Source organism: Spea bombifrons, chromosome 1 (genome assembly GCF_027358695.1).
Source record: "Spea bombifrons isolate aSpeBom1 chromosome 1, aSpeBom1.2.pri, whole genome shotgun sequence".
Classification (NCBI taxonomy): domain Eukaryota; kingdom Metazoa; phylum Chordata; class Amphibia; order Anura; family Pelobatidae; genus Spea; species Spea bombifrons.
Window position 1 is genome coordinate 88,847,177 of NC_071087.1, and position 25,101 is coordinate 88,872,277.

Here is a 25,101-nt window from a genome sequence, read left to right on the forward strand (position 1 = left end):
TCCCCACTTCCTGAAAAAGTACGACAGAGCCCAAAAATCTGGACTATGCCATGAAACCAGGTTATTGGGAAGTATGTGCACACACGTGTATAACTTCACAGAATGAGCTTGCATCTGCCCCCATGCAGCTTGTTCAGATAATAATAATGTATTCTGATTATTCAAGAGGCTGAGAGGAGATTACTGCAGTTTTTATCTGAGTGCTGCATCTTTTCAATTAGGAACCTGTTTTTAAAAATGACTACATATGCCTTATATATATATATATATGTATATTACTTTCAGAGTTAGTAGCACTAAAACACTAGATAGATGCAAATGCAAAGCGCCCCAGATACTCCAGAGCTACTCAGTGGTGGTCAGAGAGCTATCTCTTGGAGACCAATGTTGTAATCAAATGAATATTATCTTTATAACCACAAATAAGGATCAAAAATGCACAATTGCTTGGTTTAAGGCCAACTTCATCTCATGTTGTTAGACATTAATGAAACAAATTCATGTTTTCCATCTTACAGTAAACTAGACATGCTCACTCTAGATAGCTCCACTTTGTTGTTGTGGCTTTCTTGCATGCCTGTTTAAATACTACTTTAGTGAATGGTTAGGAAGGCTCAGAGACTGTTCATTCATAAGAGCTGAAGGAGGTGGAGGTAGTGACTGGAACACACATGAAAACTAGCAGCTAGTGGGAGTGACTGAGGGAGAAGTATTCAACTTCTCCTGCTTCCACACACCCCAGACATTACAGCACAGACAGTCTCTGTGCTACAGGACCACACTCTAGGAGTCCACAGCTCAGTTCTTGAGGATGATGGTGAACTTGGATTACAAACTAACAATATGATCCAATAAACAAAGAAGAACAAACGTGCAACAATATTGCCAAGGATTGCTTATTTCACACCTCATTTTATTCTTCAATCCATTTCTTTGACTCTGGGAAGATCTGGGGGCATCTCAACGTTCCTTGATCCCACTCAGCTTCTGGGGCATGTATCTGTGAGGATCCTCAAAGAATTCTGTGGATGGTTTTCTTTGTGATAATTTTGGAAATAAAAAAAAGGGGGACTTGGTAAAGAGGAGAAGTGTTGTCTTGAAGGATTTGAAGAAAGGGGGAGAAAAAACTACTGAGGTTTCTATTTTTTTTTACATTATTTTGGCTTTGTCTGCAGTGGTTGGTTTTCTGCAACGTGGAGCAGTAGAGGCAGAGAAGTTACAGCAGGTAAAGTTCTTAACATTTTGCTGGAACGCTAGCAGCTACAGCACGTTCCATATAAACTGTAAACATATATTAAGTGTACATTCTTTTACATATGTTACATTATGGCCACTTTGAAATTAACAGCCACTGGTAAAAATCAACGATTTGTATGTTCGTACCCAAATTATTCATGATTATTAATTATTTATTGTTAACAGCACAACTCTGCTACAAAATGGTTAAAGTGGTGCAATCACCATAGCAACTGATGAAAGGGACCTGCTGGTTGCTCCATTTGATATAGAATATATGATTATGATGTGAAGTTTCATTTGAGAGTAATGTTTATTAGCAATGTACGATGTGGCAAAATATCCGTATTGATCAAAGATCCCACTTTGGTATCTTAGATTAGATATAAAAAGTACATTGTTCCCTCTCTCTCTCTCTCTCTCTCTCTATCTATCTATCTATCTATCTATCTATCTATCTATCTATCTATCTATCTATATACAATGATGTTTAGCTGTAGATTCTGTCTTTGCAGTGTAAATGTCTTTTTACTTGAGCAGCACTTCACCAAGTCTCTAAATGAAGCTGCCATGCATTCCCTATACATGTATTGCAAGTAACATTGATCCCTTTAGGAGCCCACTTGCCTCCCTTGCATTGCTATTATAAGTGGCAGCAAAGTTTAAAAACTTTGCTATTAATGGTTAATAACTATTGGAGCTGGACATGGAATATCTTCACAGAGGTAGAGCACTTTATCACCCCCATCACTCTTGTTTCCAATGGTACATTGTGTTAGCTAACCCAAGTTTAAGTTAAAAAAGAGATTAATATAAAACCCTTTTGGAATTCTGTTACACTTATGTTATTTATACAATACATATATTTAAGGGGTATGACAAGACGAGAATTGACAGACCAAGACAAAGCGATACATTAGGTGGAGAGAGCCCTGCTCGCAAGCTTACAATCTTTGAATATATATATGATGGAAAAAAGGTGCATCCTCAGGCTTCTTTAGTGACCAGTTCAGCTCCAATAAGCAGCTGACGTGTTCAGTCTTTGTTGTTTTGTTTACTCTCAGGCAATGTTGTCTTTGATGTCAGGCATTCAGCATCCTAAAGCCTGTAAGAGCCATGCAGTTGCCGGGACCTGGGCCGCCCAGCGCCAGGCATTCAGTGTCTTTGCTTTGTAGTGGTTGCCCACATTCCACTGTTATTTCACCTCCTTCTCTCCAGATGTGGAGACTCTGATCTCAAGGCAGACACCGCAGCAGCAAATTATTACTGGTGCCATCTACTTACCATACAGAATCCCTACAGCCTTTAACATGGACAATCATGCCACATAGTTTACAGCCCAGCGTATGCTTATCTAGGATCTGTATACAGCATGAAAAGCAAACATAGTGCATAGATGATGCTTCATTCAAGTTTAATAACATTATAGAGGGTAATCATTACCATATTGTGGTGCTCACGCTATGCCAGTCACATGCTGGTTTAACATTACTTACATTGCAACCCACAGCCCATTGCCTGCCAGAAACAGACAATTCCTACAATTAATTATGCAACGATTTAAGTGCTGTACTAACATGATGTTCAGAGGATTAATAGCTTTTTCTGCTATGATTGCACCCTTTGATCTACTTAAGAAGCAGACAAATATTAATATATTAATCAGCCTATCCAGCGGGAGTCGGGATATTCCTTATGTAAGTACTATTAGAGGTATTTGAATAACCTTAAACAAGACTGGCCAGTGAGCATGTGGGGTTAATGCCATGTGGCTTTTTGATCCATGGCTGTAACACATACATACGTAGACAAGTGGCTGCATAGGAAATACATTGGAAAATTTGCAGAAAATCCTGGGTCACCAAATGGCCATCAATAATCAAAACCACTTAGGAGGTGGGCTAAACGAATTACCCAAGGAAACATACGGAGAACATCAGGTCTGCAGAAATAGATTATTTATTGTTACATCCTTCGATCAGAGGCAGCAGGCCAATGATTAATCGCTGCTAAGCATGAAAAGCATCTGGCGTTTCACATCCCTACCTTATGGTGGATATGTGCATTATATATGCTGCGCTGATGTTTTGGGGGATCTGAAGCATGGTCTTCTAGGGCAATAAGGCTTTGCAGTAAACTGTGATTTATTTGAAAGTTCACAAATCAAACACCCCAAAACAAAATCAAAAAAGATTGGAGCCCTTTCTGGCTATACTTTGCTGGCCTTGCAGTTCACATAGGGTCAGGCAAGTTTGCCACACTTGGCATGGGGTCCTCTTCAGGGCCTCTCCTTGCCTTGGCAGCACAGGGGAACATCCTCTCTCTGCAGAGAGCCCCCCCCTCCACCACCGTTTCTCCGATTGTCTGGCTCGTGGGCTATTTAATGCCCAGTACCTGTGTCTGATGTAGACTTTATCAAAGTCTTGGACTGGATCCTGCAAATCCAGCTTGGGCATCCAATTTGCTGCAATACTGTAGTTGGAGCATTGGCGTACCCTGCTCTCCAAATGCTCCACCCCAGAGACCATACACAAAATTTGCACGTCACCTGTACACAAAATACCCACAGAACATCTCCCTGGGGCTGTACAGTGCCACAATATATATATATATATATATATATATATATATATCCCGACAAATCGGGAGGTGGCACCACTGGCAGCGCTTTGCATGCCGAATAATGTCTAATTAGCTTCCCGAAGTAAGATTTTGTTGCCTTTGATAATTAAATTAGATTTGAATTCTATAAAGCTAGAGAGAAACAAGGTGGCTGTAACAAGAAAACAGTGAACATTTCACCACCATGGCTGACCTTATCTCATAGTCCATTTGGGACATCTGCGTAGGGTCCTAAACTGGATCAGAGGCTCTCAACTATATCAGCAAACGAATGATTGCAAAGCGCATGATAACGTGCGTACCCCAGGGCCAGCTCTGCTTACCACAACCTACTACTTGAAGAAGCACTTTATTGAAGGCCCAGAAATCAAACCTCTTAGCAAACCAAATATGCATTATGCCGAGAAATCAGAAACAAATGTTAGGGACATTTACTATCCTTCACATACTTGTGAAAAACAACAATTACCTTTAGTAGAAATAGCAGCTTTAAAACTTCACCTTACTGCCTCATTCGTGTAACAGTTCTGGCTGTTAAAAGAAGCCAGTTACCAGCAAAAAAAAGCGTTCCGTCAGTGGGCACAGGAAAACTGGCCATGTTAGAGAGGAAGTGGGAGGGGAGTGGGGAGGCCGCAATGCTGCTCCTGTTTCTCCGTGATGACCCAGAATCCCGGAGAAGCAGTCACTCTGGGCTAAACCTGGGGTGTTCCCAAGCATGATTTTTGCTACCTGCAATAAATGATTTCCTTTATTTCAAATCCAATATTTTTGCAGGTTACCGTAGATAATTATCCAAGTTGTCCTCGCCTTCTTTAAATCGTATTCTCAAAAAAACGGAGTATAATACACCTAACCTTGTTTTTAAATATCTCGTTGTTAAGACTTAATCTGTAATGAATGAAAACTATCAACGCAGCAGGTCAATACCTGCCAACCTCCTGAGAATCCCAAAACTCGTTCGTTTCACACCCATGTATTTTGATATTTCTGACTGTACTTTTTTTTATCAAGTGTAGAGTGTATTAGATTGTAAACTCACAATTCGAAGATGCTCTTCATTTTCCGTGTCAGTAGTTCTCGATGTGTCAAAGTTATGGTCATAGTGCTATTATGCTTAATTCTTACAGGGGTTGGGTTATTTGGAAAGTTTGCACTAAAGAGGCCAGATTGTAACAGATCCTCTGTTAAACTTAAGTGATCATAATACTTTTCCTTTTCATTGTTTGCAGTGAATTTCAGACAACAATCACTAAAATTCAGCCTAGAAAAGTTTATAAAACAAAGCAACAATTAAACGGATGTCCAGTGTAGTGAATATCATTAAAAAAAACACTAAGGTATAAACATTTGAGATTCCATCACACTATACGGCCATATATTTCTTACCCAACCACTATGTCAAAAGTTTGGCGAGTCCTATCCAATTTTGCATGGCTATAATGCTTACCAAGGGGTTGAATCAATGAGACATTTTAACCTCCCAAGTAATTTAAAGCCTTCTCTGGACATCGTTTATAAGCATGCCTGGGAACTTCTCGGCTCCGGCTACCCGGAGCCTTCCCTTGCGGGACGCAGCCAGGACTGCACACTGACGTCAGCGGGTGGTCCCGCTGATGTCGGTGGGCGATCCCGCTAACGGTGGGCGGTCCCGCTGACGACGGTGGGTGGGAAACACCCCCATTTAAAGGAAAAAACCCGGAGGATAAATACATAAAACACAGCAAGAATTCAGCACGTACCCAGCAAATACCAAAAAAACACCTGAGTGTATAGAAAAAACACTATCCCAGGGCCATTGAATTACATGTAGAATTTAAAGCATGTGTTTGGCATATATTGTAGACCATTAATATATCATAGTGAACTGATTCACAACAGCATCAGGCCTCATTTTAATGTGCAGCTCTTAGGCTTCATAAGGAGGTCTAGCTTGGAATTTGAAATACATTTTTGCCTCCTGAAACAGGCATCATATTTCCACTTGGCATATTTAGCTCTGATCCACACCTCCTGCCATTCCTGTGCAGCCAGAGCATGCCCCGGGATAGTTTAATCTTCTTAAAGTCATAGTAATTGCATTTTTTAAAAAGTTATGTTTATGTAAACTGACATTATCCTAAAACTTTTTTTTTCGGTTGGTGAACATCCAGCATTGTAGGCGCTGTACATCTCCCATCCTCCTCAGCCAGCCCCTTAGCTGAAAGAGCATTATGGGAGATGTAGTCCTGCAGCAGCTGGAGGGCCGCAGGTTGGACGGCCCTGACATATAATTAAAGGGATCTACATTTAAAATAGAGATAAACCCAATTCTGAATTTATAATGAAAAATGAGAGTGTGCCCAAAAAAAACTGAAAGTATAATGATAGCAATGAATCTTATATTATAATTACATACCTCTCAACAGCCCTGTTTTTTTGTTGTGGAACAGTCGCTCTACGACTACAGTGGTATTGCATGAGAGTTGTAGCTTCATCTCTCTCTCTCTCTCTCTCTCTCTTTCTGTCCAGTGCAGAGATGGCACAGGCAGGCTGTGTAAGGGGGAGAGGTGGCACAGACACGCAGTTTAAGGGGCAGAAGTGGCACAAGCAGGCTGGTTAAGGGGCAGAAGTGAAACAAACAGGCTGCTTAAGGGGCAGAGGTGGCACAAGGAGGCAGTTAAGGGACAGAAATTGCACAGGAAGGCTGTGTAAGGGCCAGAGGTGGCACAGGCAGGTTGTATAGGGGGGGAGGTGGCACAGACAGACAGTTTAATGGGTAGAGATGGCATTGGCAGGCTGTTTAAGGGAAAGAGGTGGCATAGGGAGGCTGTGTAAGGGGGAGAGGTGGCACAGGCAGGCTCTTTCAGGGGCAGAGGAGGCACAGACACACAGTTTAAGGGGCAGAGATGGCACAGACACACAGTTTAAGGGGCAGATATGGCTTAGTCAGGCTGTTTAAGGTGCAGAGGTGGCATAGGCATGGTTTTTGGGGCGGAGGTGGCAGAGGCAGGTTGCTTCAGGGCAGAGGTGGCACTGGCAGGGTTTTTTGGGGCAGATGTGGCACTGGCAGGGTTTCTTGGGGCAGAGGTGGCACAGGCAGGCTGCTTCAGGGGCAGAGTTGGCACATGCATGTTGTTTCCAGTGCATAGATGGCACGTGTAGGCTGTATCAGGGGCAGAGGTAACACATGCATGCGGTTTCAGAGGCAGAGGTGGCACAGACAAGCTGCTTGGGGCAAAGATGACACAGACATGTTTGAGGGGAACAGATAGCACAGACAAGCTGTTTGGGTGCAAAGGTAGCACAGACAAACTGTTTGGGGTCAAAGGTGGCACTGTGGGACTTGTTGCTTGTGAAGTTCAGGTGCCCTGGGGCCCTTTGATGTCTAGTTATACTCCAGGTGTGACCTCGACCACGCAATAAAATATATGGGGCTGGTGCCCAAATATTTCCAGGGCTGCGCTTTATTCCCAGTCCAGCCTATCACGCTTATGTAAGCTCAAGTAAAAGAAGGTATAGTCATAGACAGCCATCTTTATCTTGTTTCCAAGACTAAGCACTGTGAGTTTTAATGATATCCCTTCCTTAAGTTTCTTCTTATATCAATTTTGCTAAATGCTATACTATTTAACTACATATCCTATATATACATACCGATATTATTCCTATGGCTCGCAAGTGATCTAGCACAACATTTCCTCTAATTACATTTTCTCTGCATCTAATTTACTCTTAGTCAGTGCCTAACCCTATGAACCAAATTACTTCCTTCACCCGTTTGAGTAATAACTAATGTAAAGATGTTATAAAAAAATAATTAACACAGTGTACAAATATGAAACCAGGCTATTGTTGGAAAAGGAATGCATTTAGATCTAAAATCTCGCTATAAAACAACTTGCAATTATCTGGACTTTATCCAAATAAGCAAGTTTCAACCATGTTGTTTGGCATTAGCTGTCTAGCTTTATTCTATTCTATTTCTACTTGAATGAAGTGTTAGATTCTCAACACCTTTTCCCAAATCCCTAAACATCTATTCTCCAAATTTAACCATATATGAAAAATGAATGAAAAAAAAACACTAAAGTAGAAGCTGTAGCTCCACATGAAGCTTGAAGCAGCCAACTAAAGTGGCTGATGCAGCCGCACGCCCGCCAGGGCCATCTTTAATGCAAGACATCTGGCAAGACATGACGTACCTGTGATGACTATATGCTACGTGGCAGAAATTTTACTTACCATAAAGTTATGTACTTACAAAAGCATAAAAAACCTAAATCATTAAAAGAAGTAACCACAAATCAAACAAAAAGTCAAAACCAATTAAAAAAAAAGAAACTATACAATGCATAGGTTAGATCATCAAGATATGTTACGTGCAATCTGTCTATGTGATATCGATGAACTGTGTAACTAATGTTGCAATTTCACATTGGATTTGCTGAAAAGGAATAGAGCGTGGAAATTGGGAAGGTGGAAATCTCAAAGGAACGCTAAACACTGTCATGGTTAATTATACCAATTTAGATCAGATCTATAAGCGCAGAGTTAAATAGCATTGTATTTCTGAGCACAAAGCTATGTACTCGGCAATAGCTGCAGGATACATTAGTGAGGTACCAAACGTAAAGTACAGGAAACACATACAATGGGATTGATTCCGCCGATAACGATCTGTTTATAGTTTATTCATCTCCAAGTGAACGTTCATTATGTGTGATAAAAAGGCACACATAATATATGGATGTAAAAGTCAAGTTGGCTTTATATACATAGGTATTTCTTCCTCTCAGATTCTTAATGGCAAATTTAGTCCTTGTGGTTTTAAGCTCTGAACCATTAATATATTTAATTTTTGTACTTCTGAATATGGAAAAAATCTTTTTCCCAAAATTGTTTAAACAAATGAGTGGATGAAGGTAGCTATTTCTTAAAACCTGTGATAAACATCCCCCCCCAATATTGGAGACAGTACCCCACTGAATACCACCAACGGGAATGTCACCCAATACGTTGTGTGACAGCCTACCTTGTCATGCGTATAAGCTCACCAGCCAGACGGATCAATCCTCCAATATTCCTAATAGCTCTGAGGAGAGCCGTTACTTCTGAAATGCTTCCTCCTCCAACAACTGTGTTCTACTCAAACCATTAATAACCCTCCCAAAAAAACACAAGGGAGGGTGGAAGGGAATTTGTTTTTTGTTGGTATGAAGAATGTCTTCAATATGGCTTCTCCACTCCCACATATACCACCCAAGCCATGCTTTGCTGAAGGCATACCTGCCCACCCAGGGCCGGCCCGACAATGGAGCCGAGTGGGGCAACTGCTCCAGGCGGCACTTTTGAAGGGGCGGCACTTTGCCGCCCCAAGCCCCTTTTTTTTCTTTTTTTTTTTAAAGCGGAAGAGAGAGAGAGAGAGAGAGAGAGAGAGAGGGGCGCCGAGTGGTTTTCGCTTACCAAGTTGTCAATACCCGCTCGGCGCCCCTCTCTCTCCTCTGCGAGCCCTCTAGCTCGGTCTCGGTGCTGGCTTGTAATGCTGAGCGCCGGAAGATGACGTCATTTCCGGCGCTCAGCATTACAAGCCGGCACCGAGACCGAGCAGGGAGGCTCGCCGCAGGACTGCTGAAAGGTAAGTACAAGGGGGGGGTAGATAATGGGGGGAGGGAGGGAGAGGAAGGGTAGATAATGGGGGGCAGCATTTTAAACTTCGCCCCGGGCGGCATTTTGTCTTGGGCCGGCCCTGTGCCCACCCATGCCCCATTGTGACTATTCGGCTCCAGGGGTCTGCCAAGTCATCTCAAAGCCCTCCCTTGTGCACTTTAAGGGTGGCAGGGGCCTGTGTTATGCACACACACTCAAGGGTTAAAAGTAGGTTTAAAACAATTCAACTTGAAGCTTACTTTCTTAAGTGGAAATGATTCAGTCATGCTGGATGCACATTATGTGACAATTGTATCTTATCGGTCTTCTTTTATTATTACACACAAACAAAAAGAAATATCCCCTTCCCTCGATAATGGAATATAAGGTTCACACTGGCCAATTAGTTGACAGCAGGAAATGTTTCTTGGGGTCTGATGCTTCCTATTGGTAATGGTTAGGAAGTAGATATATTTTAGATAACATCTAAGACACATTTCCTAAGGGAAGTGAACTGATTGCTTGGTAATCTAAACACTCTAGAGGCCACGCATTCTTAGACTATATTTCAATTGTGAGCCAAGATTTACATTTCATAAAGAAAGAAAAATATTTTAATGATATTGTTAGAATTAGGCAAAGTTTGTTCTGCTTGCTTAAGATCAATTATTATTATTACTATAATTACTATTTTATTTTTTATATAGGGCCATCATGTACCACTGACGATAAACAGGACACAACGATAACAGTTTGGCATTACAGAAACAAGAGGTAAGGAGGCCCTGCTGAGACAAGCTTGCAGAGTATGATTTAGGTCATTGGCACATACATTCATGCGTATCACACGGTCAGATTAACCAGAAGGATGAAATATACGAAATTTATAAAATGCTAGTCCGTTTATTACATGTAACAATACTTGGCAAAACAACTAAAGAAGCCAGGAGTACTCTATAGTCTTCATGGCAGACTTTTGTCATAAACACAAGTGGATCTTTCCAAGTGACTAAAATTTGAACTAATCCACTGCTGTTAACAATCCTAAAAACTTGTTCCCACAACAATAAATCATCTGTGAAAATGATATAAATAGAAAGATTAATAGATTAATTAATAGTATTATTTTTATAGATTGAATGCAGGGTGGCTGTGTTAGGGAATTTTGTGACAGATATTTTTTTCTAAAATGTATAGCCATTTCACAACACACGATATACTGTAGTTCTTCTTACTATAATGGAAGATTGTATCATATCATAAATGACGGTTTTCAATCGTTTTATCAGTGGAATTTGTACTGCAAGAAACAGGTTGTGATATAAACTGTATAACCAGCTATGATATAACTAATGAGATAAGATATCATGTGTGGATAACATACATGGATTTTGAATGTCTTCGCAAATACTAATAAATCATAAGTACTAGAATGCAGTGCGATACAACATATATGCAGAAATGTACCGCAGGTCAATGAATTATAAAATAGCTGGCTGTTATTACCAAATCTCAATTTAATGGGTCGAAAGTCAAATCTTCTTGTCAAAGAAGGCATGTTGCTGCGGAAAAAAGTGGATACAAGATGAAACGACCTCTATTACCATGTGTGTCCCAGAAAAAAGAACAAATGTAAAGATCAAACTTGGTGAAATGGAAATTCCAAGAACTGGAAGAACGTGAACATCAGTTAGATGATGCTTGATTACTTAAATGGATTGTATACTTGGCTATGTTTCAGAGGCGACTCTGGGCATAAAAATACAAAACTTTGTCAGTTAAAGGTGTGAAATTCAGCAATAAGCACCCTTATTATCTTGTGGCCACCATTAAGGCCAAAGGAAAGATACATCAATCAAATCATTAACTCACAACTACCAGTATTCTTTTTTATAGGTCACTGTTTAAGTCAAATTTATTGAGGCACATTTCACATGTAGAAAATGCATGTATTACCGTTGCGAGGCTGTAGTATTGCATTAGGGATTTATGAGCTTTGCCATTTCATAACATCGATTTAAATATTAGCAACACAGAGTACACTGGAGAAACACTCAGACTCTGAGAGACCATAAAACAAGGAGGGATTATTTCAGAAACTTTCTGAAATTTTGAGTCATGAGATAAGACACTGTATAAAGTTTCTAAAAAAAATAACAAAATGAAGAAAAGAATGGACTTTTGCTGGCGGACAGCTTAAGAGATTCACAGCAGTATTCACTACCGCATATATTTTTTTGCCCAAGACCATGGATGACTCTGAATGCATGCCAGCAGAGCAAGTGTACCCAACAGGCACAGGCCAGTCTTATAGTTTATGTTATGGCCACTGTCTACATATACTTTGTCAAATATATCTTTCGTACCAATGAGTTTTTTAACCATTTATACAATTTGGAAATAGTCGACATTGGGGGGGGTCAGCCTGATGCCTACTAAGTGCTAATAAGGGGCCATAGAAACCATAGCATTTGTCAGCAGATAAGAACCATCGTCCTATCTAGTCTTCCCAATTTCTTAATACTGGCCATATCTTATATCTAAGATAGCATTATGCCTATGCCACGAATGCTTAAACTCCTTCACTGTCCATGCATCTCCGTACAGTAATACATTTTGAACTATAAACATGTTGGTCATAAAAAAGAACCAGACACTGATTGTGGTGGCGATGGTGTCTGTGTGGGGGGGTGTGATGACAAGGAGTTGTTGCAACTTTGAAGACAGGGAGCCCTTCTTTCTTGACTACTTCTGTTTAGATGTAATTATATCGCCAGAGGGCTGTTACTAATTATTTTTCTTGTTAACACTGATATGGTTTTCCAGACATGGGGGTCGCACTAACTGTCCACTAAGTTTGCTGCATCATTGCTCACATCCTCTGTGTCAGCAGGAGCATCATCATACTCAACGTCATGGTGTACCGGACTGCTGTCATTTTTCATTGGTGGGGCATGTACTAGCTCTTCACCATCATCATCATCATCATCATCTTTCATAAGATATAGCATATAGTGCATGCTTCTGCTACAGTAGCAGCTGTAAAAACCTTTTTCAAACATGAGGTTTGTGTATATTGTTCACAACTTCCATGCACTCTGTGTTTTGTATTGTTGTTAATGACTTGATGATGATTATGAAATTCAACACTATGATGGAAAATGTCAGTTGTACTTTCTGTTGAATTGCCAATACTTATATAAAACAGACAGCAAGTAAGAGACCCAAAATTTTCCTGTTTGTGTTAGCCAAGAGATATTCTTTACAACCCATTGTGAATGCAACGTTTGCTGTTGTGTCACTCACTAAAAATGACACAATATACTCTTTAGCCACCAACTCAAACACAATAATTAAAAGAATACCTTTGTAATATGGAATCTCTAAAGACACGGTTCCCTGTTTTATTTCAAGTATGTATATAATAGAATATATACTATTATTTTCTAAATATTTTTATTCATTTCTTTGGAAAAATATTTACATTTATTATTTATCTTTACTTTCATATAGTAAAAGGACAAAAATAAATATAATACTTATTATTTATTGATTTTGCATACATGCATGTATTGGATAGGCATAAGGCTGTTCTGATAATAAGATAAGACCAAGGACTCAGTTTCCCAGTGGAAACCGAAGAGCTAAAACAGTGAGGGAATTTAAACATTCATGTGATAGGCATAAAGCTATTCTGAATCCAAGGTGAAACCAAGGACTGATTAAGGTCTGAGTCTTTACAACAGAAAAAAAAATGGGCAGACTAGATAGTCCAAATGCTTCTTATCTGCCGACAAATTCTATGTTTTTTATTTTTATATACGGTTTTTTTTTACAGCAGCAAAAAAAGGGTGAATAATCTGCTATCCTAGGAAAGCAAAGTAAATTAATAAATGTGTTTTGTTATTATTTTATCAAAATAGTTAATTTCTAATAATTATTAATATATTTTGTTTATATAGTGCCAACACTTGTGAGTTCCACAACTGTGTAGTGCACAGACAAGATAATTATGGGCCAACTGTCCATCGGAAGAGCGACGGTGATTGGGATCATTAAAACCCTTTGAAGTGCACAGAACCTGTAAACAAAGCCACATGGTGTAGAAGTCACCATTAAAAGTAATCCTGTTCTTAACCCACTTTCCTCAATGAAGTCACTCTTTTATAAGAAGGTTAATTTAGTATCAGACTATCCCTCTGATGTTATCATCAAAGTCTATTTAAGCAGTGCAGACTGTGTGTGTCATTCCTGGTCTCCGTGCCATTGTAAAAGTAATGTAATGATCACTCAGGATTCTCTTTGTTAAATAAGGATAACACTCTGCTTAGAACTGATATGGCCTGTGACATAACTAAGGCACACATGTAAGGCCAAAACGATTTTTGGAGGTGTACTAGACCTTATGGGCATTTATTATACTTTTTTTTATATATTTGTGTTTAGGAAACAATGACATTGTTCAGTCAACATAGAAGATAGTGTGTACATTTCTAATAAAAATGCACATATGCATCCTTACTTTATTAAGGGCTTCATGTGATTTATTAATGAATTTGAGAGCGACAACAAAAATGTACAATTTTTAATTGCATTTCTTTCTGATGGTTAGTTGTGCTACAACACATACATACATCCACCCCTATACATGGAGTGTGCTGACTGAGCTGCTCATCAGTAGCCAGAGACTTACTTATTGTAGCCCCAGACATATCATATTTCAGGTGATGTGCCTCTGCATCATGTTGCTTGTGAATGTTAACTTTCCTATCCCTGGCCTTCATTAAAATCTCTATTTTTATTCCACTTAAATGACAAGATGTGACATCATCAGTTTAAGTATGCAAATTCAGCATAAGAATTAGGCAAGTATGTCTTCAAAGACTTTGCCTACTATACCCCAGCATTGCTTTATGCAGATAAGATCACAGAGGAAAAAAATGCAGGCTGTGTTTTGATAAGCATCAGGTATACAATAGTAATGTACTAAAGATTTGTAGGTGTAAAGAACTGGCCACAGAGAACTTTGCTTTAGGTGGAATGCTGTATACTAGGGAGCATTAGGAACCAACTGAAGCCACACAGTTCGGTACTGGGGTGAAGGTAATATACGCAGTGGCAAGGTGAAGTAACGAGAAGCAAGGATAAGGCAGTAATTGAGGTCAGAGGCAGCCCAAAGCACCCAACAAGAAATCCAAAGGGAAATGACACAACGTGAAGAGCGAACATAGGTCTCAGGAGCAATTGGGTAGTCTAAGGACCACCAGGTAATCTCAGGAGCATAGGCTGTCTGTCTGTTTGTAGATCCAAACAAGATCTGGCTACAAGCTGGGAAGGAGCTGGACCCATGTGTTCATCTATAGATCCCTGGCAATGGTAGTACATCTTGAGGAACATCTTGAGGAATGTGGGTTTGGATACGGAAAGTAAAGTGTGTCACATTATTTTTTCACATAAGAGTTCATTTGTCATATAACCATGCATGCTACTATTTGTTATATGCCAATGAATTTATTGTCGAGGTGCAAAGGTGCTCAATCCAGTTGAAGTAAACATTTTTTTCCTAGGAGGTCTAGCAATAAACGTATAAGACACAAACCAAATTCCTTATGGTAACAATCTAAAAGAGACAGATTCACACTTTTAAAGGACTCTACTGTAATTCGTCTCTAAAGTGGCAATTACCTTAGGGCATAGAACAGTACGAAACTGCAGTATTGCGATTGCCAGCTTCCTCTATTTCTAGTGTAACCGGGGCTTTCTGGTTATTTTCACAGAAGACACTGTCTGCTACTGCCACGCAATATGCTGCAGACTCTCTGGTACAGAAACGGATGAGTTATATTTCAGGATTAAGTTGCTGAACCTACTATTTGACTAAGTGCAAATTTCTACCATTACCACTTTAGATTTGTCATTTTTTCCAGATTCCATCATGTTCGCAATTTCCACATCTGGAATGGCGTAATTTCTCTTAACTAAGTTCTGCATCCAATGTTGTCTTAAAAATCCCTGCAAGGGACTAACACAAGCTCTGCAGTGTTTCGTGCCAGTATCTGCCCATAAATAATCCCCTTGATTCTCGGTGCAGGGATTCTGTAAACTTTAGTGCATGTCACGCTTAGAGAGTTGTTTCAGCTAATCATTTCCCTGGGACACTGCGTACGAAAAGCAAGGTCAAAAACAGAGCAATCTGCTTTTCCTCAATCGTACAAAGTTTCGCTATTCTGTAAGTGGGTCAGATAATGCTATGGAATTATTCAAAAAAGAAGCATTTAAATCAATTAGAAATTTAACTGCAGTTTAGTTCTGAAACAGCAGTTATTCATCTACATACTGATGGTCTGCTGTAGTATCTTACTTTGCCAACAATCCATAGAAATTATCATTTAAAGGAAGTTTATAAAATTTGTATCCTAATTTTCACTCTGAAAAATATATACTTCTGTGCATACTGTACATGAAGAATCATACAAATTTTAATTTCTACCATAATGTTTAATGTTTGTATTTTAGCTATTTTAGGTATTTTAGACACAGCTTGATATTATTAGGCCTTCTTTGAAATTGTTATTTAGTGCATTGTTCGCATTTCTTAATTTGGGATTAATATTGTGTTTAAGGTGGCCCAGCTTTTTTATTGTGTGATCAACTATGCAAAGATGCCCCATTTTGTTGGTCGCATCATGAACCCTTCTGAAAGCTAAAGGAGCTGCCTCTCTAAGACAGGCAGTTGAGTAGTCAATGGCAGCAGTATTTCTGTTGACTTGAAGAATATACGTTCCTAAGTTTATTTGTAGAAATGCAGGATTCTTATTTCAATAAGTGGCAAAGAGGTGCAGAATGAAATACTTACTGAAGAAATCTGGCAAAGACATTAGACAAATGTGAACAGGAAGCCATCCAGGCTGATGCATTAATAAAACATTACTAAAGGTGAACACTGATGAATCATTAAGCGTAAAGGAAACCAAAGCAGCACTTTTTGTGGACCTCTGTCCACAGAGTAATCTCTATAAAATGGATTTCAGTATAAACAGTTATCTTCAAACCCTAAAACATAATGATTTTAGAAGCTGTAGAGGGTCATGAGCTTGGAACCAGGAACGTGTATTGTAAAGGATTAAGAGAAGGGGTTCTTAACCTCGCTGACCAGGTGGCGTGAATATTTAAAAGGATAGTTTTGGGCTTGGTCTGACAGAACATGGTAAGGAATGTCCCAGGGTGGGCACAGCCCAAGGGACATCCTGAAGAGTGGGAGAAGGTGGTAGCAGACAATTATTTTTCTCCATTCTAACCCAGTCACTGCACTGATGGACTGTAACATATTAATTCTCATTGCCATCTCGGTAGTTATATAAACTCTAGGTGATTCTTAAAAAGCCTAGAACAAGGGTGGCAAGCAGATATCTACCAAGCTGTTGTTGAACTACAACATCCATGATTCTTAGTCACCCTTTGACTAAGAAGGTACCAGTTGAATATCACATCCATTGTCGTTCAACAACTGTTGCTAACCATCTGTTGGTTACCACTTACCAAACCTGCCACGCTGTTTGTTAATAGATGCGAATTCTCATGATGTTCAGCCACAACACAACTGTCTGAGGATGTTGGGAATCATACCCATAGTCAAGTATGACTGCTTAATTACACAAACTCCCTGTAACCATTCTGCTCAGTGTATATCACTTCAGAGGTTAGCTGTCAGGAAACACATAATGACATTTAGATGACAGTTCACATGCAGGGGAAGCCCTGCGATCTGGTAGTTGATGCGTATATCAGCCGTTGTGAAATATAACACCTCATTATATCCGTAGAATAGTTTATAGGAAAAGTGGATACTGTAGATTTACTAATAAAATATTTGTGTCTAAAATAGACACAGAGGATTATGATTTTTGTCTTTGATATCTTTTAGAGACACCTGACATGCTGAATGACAGCTTCAGGCACTATGTGGGTTATGTGTAAAACATATTTCTGGTGCAAAGTTTGGGGAAAACACTAATCACCATGGTAACCGATGGAATGCTTCAGTCAACAAGAACATTGTTTTGGCTGCTATGGTGTTACAACAAGTCTTCAAACGTTGTAATAGAATCAGTGTTTATACATAACCCTCAATGCGTTCAATGGTGTGTATGAGAGAAATGGTATTTGGATAAAATGGAGAAGATAGGATCTTAACTTAGTGGGATAAGCATTTTCTAGCTTCTTCCGCTTCTTGCCACCCGAGTAATACACAACTCCAGCATTATCTGAAATGTTTTCTCTTCCTGAAATCACTTAAAAGCATCTCAATTACTTGCAGTTATTATAAAGGTTTCACATAATCCACAGTAAATTATTTACACATTTGCAATTAAAGCATAAGAGATATTTGGGGGGGTTCATTTCCAATTATCGAATCAGCCTTATTTCCAAGTTTGCCGACAGGGGATTGGCTTTTTAGGAGTTCTGTTTTAGTGATGTCATGCAAGGAAAGAATGATAGCATTAAGTTTCCATAGCAACACCAAGAAATCTTTCTACTTAGATCCAAATTTAAAGCCAGCTCGGCCTCTTAACAGGGCATATAACTCATCTTATTACTCATCTAAGACAGCAACTTTAACACACGTTTGTTTGCATGCACTCTCCTCACTTTGCAATCTGGAAAAAAAATGCAATAGAGACAGAAAAATACAGCTCAGATTTACCAGAACATCTTTTATCTGCCGTGTGTTGCAATACACCTTTGCCCTATGACTATTAACCACATGCTATACAGATAGACAACGCTTTCTTCTGTCATTACAATAAATTGGTCTTTCCGCCCATGTTCCGAGCCATTTGTAGAAGTGAGCTTTATCTTTCACTAAGTGGCCCAAAGAACTGAAAACAATATATTTTATTCAAAAGCTTATAGTTTATATCTTGAAGCAATTATTCATTCCCGTTTGCATTCCATACGAAACAAGCTTGTTGCCATTTATGTGCGTGCAAAATATTCATTGACGTCCTTTGTACGGGGCACGCAAATAGTAAACTGGAGCGGAAAAAAATAACCGCATTTTTATGTTATCCTCTAATGCCACCTCGTTTGAAGGACAGATATTCCTATTTACCAGATTAGCACAGGAATAAGGAGTACAAATACTATTCTTACAGCAACTTTTTGTGTTTCTTAATAATCATTATTTTTTTGTGGTAATTTGCACAGGAAAAGGGATTATCCTTCTTGAGTCAGGGAGTTAAGATCAATGGAGTGGAAGTACAAGCATTTAGTGGATAAAAAAAGGAAAGATGGGAGATCTATCTGATCTTTGTAGGGAAAAGATGATTCTTTGGGTGTGAGAGGGACATGTTCAGGAGTTCCCATGAACCAGGAGAAAGAATGGGAACCACAGGAGAAGCCTCTGTTCTAAAAAGAAGGACGCCAACTAGGCCTGAGTATCACTTTGTAGAAATTTGCTTTAATATAAATAGCAGAATTTTCTTGTTAATGAGGTCGTTCATGCCCATGTAATCTGTTTTGTGGCTCTTAACTAGAAGCAGTTTTATGAACAGGATCTCAGTCTAAATTAAAAGCTATTTAAAAATCACTAATGGGACAGGGCCCCATGTAGCCTCACAATAGATGACGTATCTAAAAGAACTTACTAAGGAGATGACTTCAGCTAAGTAACTGGGGCCAGAGAAAGAGGCAAATGTACTCCAAGGGGACATTAGTGTTGCGAATGAATTAAAAGATGGCTGGAGTGCCCCTTTAATATAACCTCTATTCTTCACTAAATATTAACTGACATCTGCTAGGCGAACAGGTAAACCTGTTAAGATTGTAACAAAGTATTGACTAGTGCAAACATCATGAAGAAATGTTAAAAAAAAAATGGGATATGCAGGCGGCCATGACAAACTCTTTCTAATTTCCTCTCCTTTCTTCATATTCTGTTTCATTGAGTGTAGTCAGCAACGTAAAAATATTTGAACTGATTACATACAGTAGATACGTCTTTTTTATGTTCGACGCCTGAATTAACCAAATCTGCCATGACAATAATATATACCCAGTATACTAATATCTCATAATAATACCAGAATTATTACACTTGTTCTGGAAGTTGAGTTATGTCAAAATAGCAGGAACAATCTCCAAATTTCCACTCATGGAAAAAAGTGTGCATATCCCATTCTAAGTTCTCCAAAAGGATCACATTTTTCTGGGAAAGAGAAAGGGTTCAATGAGTGAAATATACAAACCCTTATTCTGCTTTTATTATTTCAAAGCAGAGAGCTGAGCTGCATACAGGAAACACACTGGTCTTTTCCAGTAGAAGCTGGATTAATGTGCAGTAGGCCCATGGGACTACCTTTAGTTTTTATTGAATTGTTACAAACTATCATAACTGGAAACAATATTATTGCTACTTCTTTAACTTTCTCATATTTTAACCCCTTAAGGACAATGGGCGGTCCCTAAACCCATTGAAAACAATGCATTTTGAGCCCGTACATGTACGGGCTTTGTCATTAAGGGGTTAAAACATTTCTCACTCCCCAGTGACATCATTTTTGGGGTTCGGCTCTTTGTGACATTGACATGAAGCAGGAAACCGCTGGTGTCACATCTTTGTCCTCAATTAAAATAAGGGCATGATGTCACACCGTACTGATAGGCGGAGGGTGGTGACAATGTTGCCTGAATGTGCGGGAACTGCCAGTAACTGATGTAATCTTTAGGGTGGATTTTAAGGTTTTAATTAATACTTCTTTTCCAGTGGGAGTACAACTCATTGTTTCAAACCGCCATGGTAACAAGTCATCACAATACCATAGACACATACACATTTTAAAGATATTTTGTTTGGGGAAGACATATTTTTTGTACTGGTGCCCATGTTGCCTTGTCTTGAAAGTCTTTAGGATCACAGCAAATCCCATAGTCTTATTACCAAGATTTTATTCACACAGCTACAATGAACCTCATGTCCCTGCCAGCGTAGATATGCATATTCACTGTAAATTTAGCTCAATACATAAGCGTCATAACAAACTGTTTCAAGAACAAGTTGTTATAGTGTTCTTCTGCTAATTCCTTGGCTTTGATGTCTCCCAGGCACCTGGAAAAAAAATTGGATTGGAGATATCTAGCAGTTTGGAGCATTAGTCCTGCAAATACGTAGCTGACTCTGGTTAATACAGTTCAAAAAATTATTCCAACCATAGGAAAACAACAACTTAATCTAGTCCCCCCATGTTTTTTTTTCTTTTACATTGATAGTTTAACCATTTGTTTATTTTTTTTTTGAGGACTAAAGTAGGTGATACTTGTCAATAATAATAAGGCTATATCACAAGAGTTTTCAGGGTAGCATATAGGGAAAAAACATACCCAACTGTAGTACTACTTTTCATGCATTGTTGTCTTTGACTGAGTTGTGGCCTCTTACTGGCTAATCCACTGAGAGTTTTTTTCACATCCCCAATGTTCATGAATACCAACGCAAAGAGAACCTGTGCGTTTTTAGTGGGGGTTTTCACCAAATCCACTTCATGGTAAAACAAGAAGATTTCCCAGTCTAAAACATAACAATGGCACAAAGACAGCATAGACCATAGCTTGGTCATGCAGAAGACAGGAGCAAGGTCAAAAAACAGTCTGCATCAGCAGCAGGAACACCAAACAGACTCAGAACCGCACAAGGGTCATTGAGGACTAACAGGTGAGGATATATTGTAGATGTAATGTAAGGAATTCTACTTTGCTGAGAGCATGGTAGATAACTGGAACTAGAAGAGAAAGTTGAAACCTAAGGTTAGCCACTATGTTTGCATGCAAAGAGACTGCTGTCAGGTCGCTATGCATGCGCATAGGTATTTACAGCACGCATACTGTTACATATAAAAAAGCACAATTAAACATGCCATAGATGAACAGGATGCAATGACCAGGGTGAGTGGTAACAGTAAATATACTATGGAAATAGTTCTGTACAAAAAAAAACAAAAAACGTATGTTCTGGCCATGTTGATTACTTTTTAGCCTTTGTTAATATCTGTTTTAAAGGGTGAATAAGTAAGTAGGACAACTGATGCGCTAAGAACAATATAATACAGGCACTCTTTAACATGCATTAGTTTCAAGGCAGCTCATAAGTACCAAAGCAGTGCTCGCTAAACAGAAAAAAGTGACCTGCCCAAGGTCATCATGGAAAGCTGTGGATGAGATGAATAGGACACTTTCCCTATGAGAGGTCTGTGTTTAAACCACAAGGCCACTAACAAACAGCTGTAAGTGGCAACAAGAGACCCATTGATGAGCCTCTTCTTTAGAAGATGAAGGCCTCTGCAAGACTTAGAGGAGGGGGAAGAAAGTTTGTCAATTCTAATTCAGATTCAAACTCTCAAGGGGAAAATATTAAGAAAGAGCTTTCATTTTATGTGATTGCAGTTTATTTAGGACACCGGGGCACACATTAGTAACATGATTATGGTTCCCTATAGGACAAGCAAAGACAAAATGAAACTTAAGCGTGACTTTCAGAGATGGATTAGTGTGAAATCATTGCTCTATGCCGGCCTCTTCATTTGATAGTCCCTATTAAAAAGTTTAATGATTCGAAAAGAATGCTATGAGTTGGAGCCCTTTCATGCCAATGTGTGAGTTTCATTCGACAAACTACTATTATTCGATTCTCTTTCAGAAGAAGTGAGAAAAACTTTGAAGTGGTTTTAGGAAAGACAGTTGAAAGCCCTCGCTTTTGTGTGTCAGATGCTAACAAGCTTAACATGCGTTAGCATAACTGATGGAAACTTTGTAGTCTACATCCAGAGCATGAACTAAAGGCAGCTGTGATACAATGGAGCAGAGCATGATGGGAAAATGCCCTCTTTGACTTGCTAAGTTCCTTAAAATGAACTTCCTAAACCTTATTGTGAATGATTTCTGTCTGCATTTTATCAATACATCTCAGATTTAGACAGGAAAGTTAATATACAATAGTGTCATTGTGTCCAGAGTCTGTGTTTTTCCAATGGACCAAAATTTTGAGGGAGGGTTCCGACAAACACAGTTCATCCCGTAAGAAGTGAAAATCACTTGGGCTTTTGTCCTGCTAAAGGAATGCGTCCAATACTGTGGGAAAATCACGAACAATTTATCTGTATCAATTAATATCCAATACATTTTGGATCGGAGATCCTCATTTTAGATGAATTTTATGTCATAGTCCGAATTTGTAATTCAAATTCTTGACGGGTTGGCAATTATCTCATTCTACTTTTAAACCCAAAAACGTTCCTTTGAGTCTTTCAGTGCCAAGGGGCAGAACAACTACTCTGGCAAAGAACGGGTTAAACAGTACGGCAACCTGGACTACTCCCTATTTCATGAGGTTCACATATATTTAAAGAAGAAAGACCACCTGCTTTTTTCATGTCTTTAATGCATAAGCTAAATGCTAAGCACTCCTTAGAGGTTGTACATAGCTATTTCCATGGGTGATTATTAACAGCTGTTGGACGTTTGTGAAGACCAAGAAAAAAAAACACCCAAGAGAAGGAGGGGAAGTGGCCTTGAGACATCAGGCTATAATCCAGGGCTTGCCCTTTCGTGACCTCTAAAAGTGTTGATGCTAATGACCAAGACAAATTAAAATGACTGTGACCTATATGGGTCGGTAACTGTATTAACATACCATTGCAATTGCACTTCAAGATGTAGTGCCCAACCTATGTTCTGGCCACCGAGGAGTATAAAATCAGCACAAAACTTTCCTAAAGTCAAATTCAATACAAAATGCTAATGTATGGCCTTTAATTACGACACATGGCTCTTTCTGCCACGCACACAATTAAGTCAAATGCATAATATTTGGGCAGTTTAATGTGTGGACCCATTTCTGGATGTTTCTGTACATCTTTTGGTAATTTGTAGGGCTCCAGAATACTGTGATATTAGGGAAGAAAAGAATAGAGTAGCGGTATTTGGACACCCAAAGCAGGACTATCCAATAGTATAAACAGCTCTGCACAATACTAAACATACATAAGTAAATTCATAAAATAACAGTAATCTACAATTAAGATTATAATAAACAGGGCCAGCCTTAGGGGTGTGCGACCTGTGCGTAGCAGGGGCGCCTGCCCGGGACTTAACTTAAAACATCGTTTTTTTTTTAAACTTTATTTAACATCACTCATGTTAAATAAAGTTTAAAAACAAAACAAAAAAAAACGATGCTTTAATGTAAGTCCCGGGCGTGGTCGCCGAGCGGTTGCTCGTGAAGTTCTCAGCAACCGCTCGGCGCCCCTTACTCTCCGTGACTCCGTCGCGGCGCCGGCATCTCATGTTGAGCGCCGGAGTATTCCGGCGATCAACATGAAATGCTGGCACCGCGGCAGAGCGAGAAGATGGATGCCTCCCGCTCTCACCGCAGGACTCCGGCAACAAGGTAAGTGGGGGGGGGGGTGTAGTTTGAAGGGGCAGGGGGGGTGTAGTTTGAAGGGGCAGGGGGGGTGTAGTTTGAAGGGGCAGAGGGGGGGTAGTTTGAAGGGGCAGAGGGGAGGGGTAGTTTAAAGGGGGGTAGTTTGAAGGGGCAGAGAGGGGGGGTAATGAGGGGGGCGCCAGAGGAGTAGTCCGCACAGGGCGCCACAACGCCTAAGGCCGGCTCTGATAATAAATAATCCTAATTTTAAATTGCATTATGTAAACTCAGCATGCCATGTAGCTGTTATAGATATACCCGTTCTTTTTGGCAAGTGAATAAATCTTGCGGGCGGCTACCGGCTGAGATGCGGCGGGTCTGCTGCTGCGGCTGTGAAAACGAACGGCAGTGTCTATATTTTCTGGGTATAGAAGTTTGCCTGGCTTTGTATTTTATGTCAGCAAAGCTCTAGAACTGCTGGCATCTATTTTACATTTTTGTTTCTGAATTGTAGGAATCTAAATTTCGTAGCGTCAGCAGCAGAATACGGTAATACTTTGCCAAGAACGATATGGAATACAAAGTTAATATTTGCATAGGGCCCCATTTGTTTCAGAACTTATTTTCATCCAACATACTAAGCATAGCTATGTCCGCTTAATCCCATTTTGCCATAACATCCCAGTAAGTGGACGGAACAAATCATTTATATATGAAGATACCGTATGACCCTTCTTGAAAGGTACGGTATTGTATGCCATACTGCCGCACCAACAAAGAATGCATATTAAAGTATTTTGCAACTTTAATGTACAACTTTTTGAGAATGTTGCCTCTCCAGGGATTTTTGTTTATGCGCCAGGGGGGTCTCTTTAGAGGCCCCCCCGTTTACATGAGCCAGCACTGGGGGCAGTTGGGGGGAGGTGTAGTCATGCAAAAGTGCAGAAATCTGGGGAATTGGGTAATAGAGAAAATGCATAGGATGATTATGATGAACCCCCTTGTATTTGCTCAGGACTTTATTTCATTATTGTGCATATGATGGCTGGAGCATCCCTTTAACCCCTTAAGGACTTTGTCATTAAGGGGTTAAGTTGAAGTTTGAAAAAAAATGGCATCACTGTTCCTTTAAGGTTATCTCATCATGATAGTTATAGCCCAATAAACTTATTTGAAACCCTTTTGTAATTTCTTAGAGTTTGCCA

General features: G+C 39.5%; 1 protein-coding gene across 2 annotated transcripts in view; it reads left to right on the top strand.

The window, feature by feature from the left end:
• The first annotated feature begins 696 nt into the window (after window positions 1-696).
• Window positions 697-25,101, top strand: part of LPAR1 (lysophosphatidic acid receptor 1) — a 56,229-nt gene continuing 31,824 nt past the window's right edge. The window contains exons 1-2 of one of the 2 annotated variants that reach the window (XM_053465847.1): window positions 697-1,225; window positions 10,191-10,257. The gene's annotated coding sequence lies outside the window, so the exon portion shown is untranslated. The remainder of the gene's footprint in view (window positions 1,226-10,190; window positions 10,258-25,101) is intronic. The other variant, XM_053465848.1, reaches the window with a different exon arrangement.